The following is a 7,841-nucleotide window of genomic DNA, read 5'->3' on the forward strand; positions in this document are numbered from 1 at the left end:
TATCTAAATTATCGTTTGGGGCTATGTAATCTGTCGTATGAATTTATGTCTTTGTCTGTCCAAAACTGTCTTCTTGCATATCTTTTTCAGATCTATCATACTTGCTTGGCCAGCTTACAGTGAGCATAAACACCTGTTATCTATCATTCTGTGCTTAGATTGTCTTCTTGGTTCGCTTGGTCAAGTTAACATCTATCAAATCAGACTCTAGAAATACACACCTCAAGATTTTCAAGTATTCACATTCAACAAGTTCAAGATCTAAACATCTCAAAGTGCATCATCACCCTCTTTGATAAACTGATCACTCAAAAACATAGTTTCTCATCAGTTTCTATCATCCTCTATCACGAAACTACAATGTTTGGTCAGGATAACCTTGTCCCACATCGTAGGATATATCATTCCTATTGGATTTGGTTTTTATCAAAATCATCATCATTGCACTCCAAAACTAAAAATCGAAAAACTTGCAAAATTTTAAACACTTGAATCGTCTTTTCATGTCATATCACTTTATCACAATAGTTGATCACTGATCAAAACAACTTTTGGACAATCGAATCCTAGCGCAATATCTAACACACGTGTATGCCCATTTTAACTAGGGCTCAGAGATGAAAGATTGCATAGACGAAAATCAAAACATTGGAAATGACTGAAGAGTATAGAACCATGGAACACGAAGATGAAATACAAGTTGAAGAAGAAATAACAGAACAACATGTCAGAGACATCAAAAAAGATCCTCAATTTGATAAATTTATGGAGAAAGTATTGGAGGGAGACAAAGAAAAATACTTCCTAATGTTAGCGAGAATTGGTGCTACACTCCCTCAAGATTTTGATGTGAACAAATTGACACAAAAGAAAAATGACCCTCCCCCTAATAATGAATAATATGAAGATATTTTTGGTATCAAAATGAATGACATGTCAATTCCTAGTAACACCAAAACCAATGAGGAAACTTACATTCCCAAAACAGATGACGTAGAAATTCTAAATAACGTTCAACCCAATGAAGATACAAGAAGGGGTTGAGATGATACAAGAAGAGACCAAGATCCTCCTAGAATGCAAAATCATGGTTATGCAAGAACAAATCATGTTGATAATCCTATCACAACTCTCACACAACAAATACAAACACTGCAAACACAAATTCAAGATATGTAGAGAGGAAATGTTAGAAGATACTCACTTCAAGAAATTTGTCCTTATCCATTTGACATAAATCTAAACATGATACCATTTCCTATAGGGTATGAATCTCCTAGATACGAAAAATATGATGGAAGCAATGACCCTCAAGATCATATACAATAATTTTGCATAATGAGTATGGAGTTTGCACATGAGGATACCTACTTGAAGAGATTATTTCCGAAAAAGATTAACTGGACTAGCTATGGAATGGTTCTCCAAACTTACACCTAGAATCAAATCATTCTCAAAATTGGTGGATAAGTTTTTTTCACAATACTCTTATAACATACAACATGAAGTAACAATGCTAGACCTATGTAATACCAAACAAAAGAGTGGAGAACCTTTCATGAAATTTTTACATCGATGGAGATGGTTAGCTTCATGATATCCTTGTACAATGCTAGAGTATGAAAAAATGGACATATTCATCGACAACCTAAATGATCAAATGAGTTATTATCTAAAAATGAAAGGAAATCAAAGTTTCGGAAAGATGATTGATAATGGAATCAAAATGGAGGAAGCCATGATAAAGAAGGGTGAGTTGAAAATATACAAAGAAGGAGTTCACCCTCCTAACAACAATAACAACAATCATAATGATAAGACAAAGTTTTGGAATATAAATCGTAATGTTGTCAATGATGGAATAGTGGATAACAACAATGTGAAACCAAAACAACCAGTTTTAATTTATCCAATCACTTAGCAACGACTCAGCAAAACAACAATCACCAAAAAGCAACTATCAAAAATTTCTTTCGAAGGCAATTTACAAACATTGGTGAACCCCTTGGGTCAGAACTAAAGACACTTCTCACAAACAAATTGATTACTTTACCAGAATAAAGGAACTACAAACCTCAAGTAAAACCACCTTGGTGGAATGATAACCATTATTGTGATTTCCATCGAAACAAGGGACATCATACAGATAATTGTCAGTGGTTGAAACATGTCATCCAAGATTTGATTGATAATGGAGTAATAACTGTGGATGGACATACAACAAACAAATCTCATACAACTTTTAAAACTCCGCTTCCAAACTATGAGAAGGGTGAATCATCAACAACAAATAATGGTAAGGGTAAAGCGAAGGTAAACTACGCTCATACATATGATAATGTGGTAAATGTGATTGTAGTTAAAGAAAAGCAAAATCAAGAACTTTCTCATGCTATCACAAGAAGAAAATCTAAAGTTGTTTTACCAAGTCCTCTAACAAACACGTCATCCACTACCAAACAATACAATCTAGTGGATCAATTGTAGAAAAAACCTGCCCAAATATCCATCTTAGAACTTTTAAAGCTTTTACCTGCACACAAAGAAATTATTGAACGAGCATTAGTCGATACAACAATATCCAAAGATATAGATATAGATCAATTCCAAACCATGGTGGGACACCTCACAACCCCTCACTGCTTATCATTCCCCAAAGAAGAAGACATGTCCTTGCAATATCCCCATAATGCTCCCTTGCATATCGAAGTCATCATTCATAAGATGCGAGCTAAATGTATCCTAATAGATGGAGGAGTTGGCTTAAACATTTTCTCTTTGAGTCTAGTCTGTGCTCTAGGTTATTCAAAAGATGCAGTTGATCCCCGGAAAAATATCACCATTAAAACCTATGATGAAGAAGAGCGTTCCTCTAAAGGAATTGTGATATTACCCATCAGAGTGGGACCTTTACAGAAAGACATATCATGCCAAGTTATAGACTTGGAATTATCATACAACATACTCTTGGGAAGGCCCTGGATACATGACATACAAGTTGTTCCATCAACATATCATCAGTGCTTAAAGTTTCCCTAAAATAGGCAGGAAATCACGATCTCAGCAGATTCAAATCCATTTCAATATTGTAGTAATCTCAAACCAGCTCAAGAAGTCATTGTTCCTCATAATAGGGAGGCATCATCTTCAAACACACAATATAAAGAAAAATCATTTGCCTCAATTTTGTCAAGTATGGAAAAAAAAATGCAGCTAAGAGATCGAGGGAATGGAGAATATTCAATATCACAATTACCACTTTCTCCTAAATCCTTTGGAAAACCATCAAACTCTAAACAACAACCAATTGTAAAACATCTTCCAATATTTGATGGAGCATTTGTTATTGCTGGGACCTTATCAGAGGAAACAAAAGACAAAGATGTGCTATAGTGGCTATACAAGGACAAAGAAGTTCAACAAAAGATCAACAATGTCTGCATACCTACAGAAAAGTATGGAAAAGGATTCAACATTCTTAGAAAGATGGGATACACTGGAACATGTCCTATAGGGAAAAGAAAAGAAGGTATATCATAACCTATCCAGCCTCATACTCAACATGGTACAGACAAAACAGGCTTAGGATATGGTCAAGTTACTTTACCAGAAGACACATCTTTTAGCCAACAACAAGAGGAATATGAAAATAGACAAGAACAACTAGCAATTGAAAGAGAAGAAACATCAACTAAACAACAAGCTCAAGCAAACATGAAATGGGAAAAGAAGCAAGCTTCAAATCAACAAGAAAAACAAACTAAAAGCACTTCCCACGCAACCTTAAATCTCAATCAAAACAAGCATGAACCTGGTACTAATCAAGGAGAGCTCATAGAAAGGTTGAAAGAGCTCCATCTCAGTCCAGAAGAGGTTGAATTTGAAAGAAGAAAAGATATAACAAGAAAAGCCGAAGAAACAAATCAAACACTATATGAACAAATCTGTAGATTGCAGGCTACAAGTGAGATAGATTCTAATGAATGGGAATGGGATTCCTATCACTCTAAAGAATCAGCTAAAGAAATTTGCTTTGAAGAAGATGTAGGAGTCGATGTAGTTCACACATATGCAGGGCAAACATTAGGAACTAGTTTACTTGAATTAGAATCACATTCGGCTGACTTGGACTTAATCGAGGACGATCAGGAGCTCCTTGTGTGAGGTCATTTTGATGAGAATATCATTCTAGAAATTGACATACATATCAAAAACTTTGATACATCCACAATGACCCTTGATACTCTCAAAACATCTCAACCTGATGACCCCCTACCTCTAATCCACCCTGAACTTATTGATTGAGAAAATGAAGGACATACTACCATTGATACCTTTCCAAATGACCTTGCCATATCTATATATCTTAATGCAATTGAACCCATAACAACTCTCACCAGGAATTTCAGCAACGCATCTTCCAGTCAAGTGGGTGCCAAATCTCCTAGTCGTAGAAAGGAAAATAAAGAAAACAATGTTAGGTCTAATGCTGAAAACCATTTCTTGACAACATTAGATCAGGAAAAAGTAAAAAGAAAGGACGCATCTAATGGTGAAAACCTCCTCAAGGCACTAGAAGATGGGAGATTTGACACTTTACCTACCCATTATCAAGAAAGGTCATCCATTTTGATTGAACCAACAGAGGTAGTTAACATTGGGATAATAAAGAAACCAAAGATCCTACATCCAGCAATTTCTCTGTCAGAAGAAGAAATGCAACAATATATAGAATTCTTCAAACGATGACAAATCAATTTTGCCTGATCATATGCAAACATGTCGGGGTTATATCCAGAGCTTATTATGCATCACTTAAATGTCAGTCCAGGAGCCAAACCAGTAAAACATAAATTAAGGAAAATGTATCTAAATATTGCTCCCCTGGTCAACGCAAAACTAAAGAAATTACTGGATGTTTGATTCATCAAACCTGTATCTTATCCTCAATGGGTATCCAACATCATTCATGTTTCAAAACTAGATAAAAGTATTAGAATATGCACAGACTTCAGAGATCTTAATAATGCATGTCCAAACGATGACTTTCCTTTGCCTAACATTGACATCATTGTAGATTTAACTGCTGGACACTCCATGTTTTCTCTAATGGATGGTTTCTCCAGATACAATCAGATTAAAATAGCACCTGAAGATCAAGAAAAGACAACTTTCACATGCCCATGGGGTGCTTTCTATTGGAACGTCATGCCTTTTGGACTAAAGAATGCAGGTGCTACATATCAGAGAGCTATGAAAATGATATTCCATGACATGATGCATACATTCATGGAAGATTATGTGGATGACATCTTGGCAAAATCATACAATAGAGAAGACCATATACAAATACTCAAAAAGATATTTGATAGGTTAGAGCAGTATAAGCTACGACTCTATCCTAAGAAATGTGCCTTTGGTGCCACTTCAGGCAAGCTATTGGAATACATTGTTTCAACTAGAGGTATCGAAGTAGATCCAGCTAAGGTCAAAGAAATCATGGAGATGGCATCTCATAAGAATATCAGTCAACTTAGATCACTCCAAGGCAGACTCAAGTCAATTAGAAGATTTGTTTCTCAACTGGCAAATAAATGTCAACCATTTACTCATCTATTACACAAAAATGTTCATTTCAAGTGGGACCATCAATGTGAGGACGCATTCAACAAGATCAAGGAATATCTCATGCAACCACCCGTCCTAATGTCACCAATTCCAGGAAAGTCGTTATTACTCTATGTATTGACCACTGAAGTATCATTAGGGGTTCTGCTCGTACAATAGGATAATGAAGAAAAAGAATAAGCCATCTACTACATCAACAAAATATTAGTGGGATACGAAATCAACTACTCACCAATAGAAAAAGCATGCTTAGTGGTTGTTTTTGCTTCTCAAAAATTAAGACACTATCTACTATCTCACTCCATCATGTTGATAGCTAAAATCAATCCATTGAAGTATTTACTTAGCAAGGCAACATTAACAGAACGTCTAGCAAAATGGATCATGATCCTGAGTGAGTTTGATATTGAGTATGTAGACAAAAAAGCTATAAAGGGACAAGTCATTGCAGACCAACTAGCCGAGGCACCACTTCAAGATAATCATCCTTTTCATATTGAGTTTCCCAATGCTAATATCCTAACAGTCACCACAAAAACATGACAATTATACTTTGACGGTTCATATACACAACACAGATCAGGAGCAGGTATTCTATTCATCACACCACAAGGTCATACAATTCCAAAAGCATACAAATTAAGCTTTCCATGCATCAACAATACAATAGAATATGAAGCTGTGGTTATAGGTATCAAAATGGCTATAGAATGGAACATTACACAGCTTCAAGTCTTTGGAGACTCTCAGCTTGTCATCAATCAAATTAATGATGATTACCAAATAAAGGACAAAAAGTTAATGCCTTATAAAAAGATGGTTGATGATATCAAGAAATAATTTGTAGAAATAAATTTTCAGCAGATTCCAAGGAATGACAACAAAGAAGCAGACACCATGGCTACACTTTCTTCTCTACTTCAGACATGGGAAAATTAAGAGCGTTATGAATTCCTGGTGGAAGAGTTGTTTTACCCTGCTCATAATTGTCCTGATTACCAAACTATTTTTCACCTCATTGGGCATGATTCCACCTGTTATGGCCAAACTTACACATACCTGAAAGATAATATCCTCCCTCCTAACTTATCGAAAAATTAAAAGAGAAACTTTATTTGCCAATCCTCCCATTATACTCTCGTCGCGGATACCCTGTTTAAACGAGGTCTAGATGATACTCTTTTAAGATGTCTCAAACAAGAAAAATCTAAGAAGGCCTTACATGAAGTCCATAATGACATTTGTGGCACTCATTCAAGTGGTCTTACCCTTTCAAAAAAACTCATACGCTTGGGCTATTATTGGCCAACTATGGAACGAGATTCTTTTTCAGATAGCTAGAACATGCAAACAATGTCAGATCCATGGAAATTTGATTCATGCACCAGCACAAGAACTTCATGCTTTGGCAACCTCTTGGCCTTTTTGTCAATGGGGTCTTGATCTAGTAGGAAAGATAAATCCTTCTTCATCTAATGGTCACAAATTCATCCATGTCGCTACAGAATATTTCACAAAATGGATTGAGGCAGTACCTCTCACAAATATCATAGGAAAAAAAATTGTTGCATTTATCTTGAACTACATCATTTGTCGCTATGGAATACCCATAAAAATTATCACTGATAATGGGCGACCGTTCAAGAATCAGGATTTACAAGAACTATGTGAGAAATTCAAGATCCAACACAGATTTTCCACACCCTACTATCTACAAGGGAATGGGAAAGCAGAAGAATCAAACAAAACTATTTTGAAAATCCTAAAAAAGACGGTGAATTATGCTGGAAGAGATTGACATATTCAATTGAATCCTACTCTATGGGCTTGCCATACCAGTATCTGCACACCAACAGGTGCCACACCTTTCTCTCTTATTTATGGATCAAAAGCAATACTACCAATAGAAGTAGAGATACCTTCTCTATGAGTATTATTAAAAGGTCTTATCCCAGCTGAAGAACAATGAGTCTCTAGATTGTAAGAGTTATAGTTGGTCCATGAACGAAGACAAAATGCCTTTGATCATTTAAAGGTATATCAACAAAGAATGTTTTGAAGTTATAATCACAGGGTCAAACCATGAGTCTTTCAAGTTGGAGAACTAGTACTAAAAGAAAATCCATGCAACCAACCAAATAGAGAAAAGAAAAGAAAGTTTGAACCAAACTGGTTAGGTCCATTTGTGGTCACAATAGTATTTGGGTCAGGAG

Source organism: Cryptomeria japonica, chromosome 2 (assembly GCF_030272615.1).
Source record: "Cryptomeria japonica chromosome 2, Sugi_1.0, whole genome shotgun sequence".
Lineage (NCBI taxonomy): Eukaryota > Viridiplantae > Streptophyta > Pinopsida > Cupressales > Cupressaceae > Cryptomeria > Cryptomeria japonica.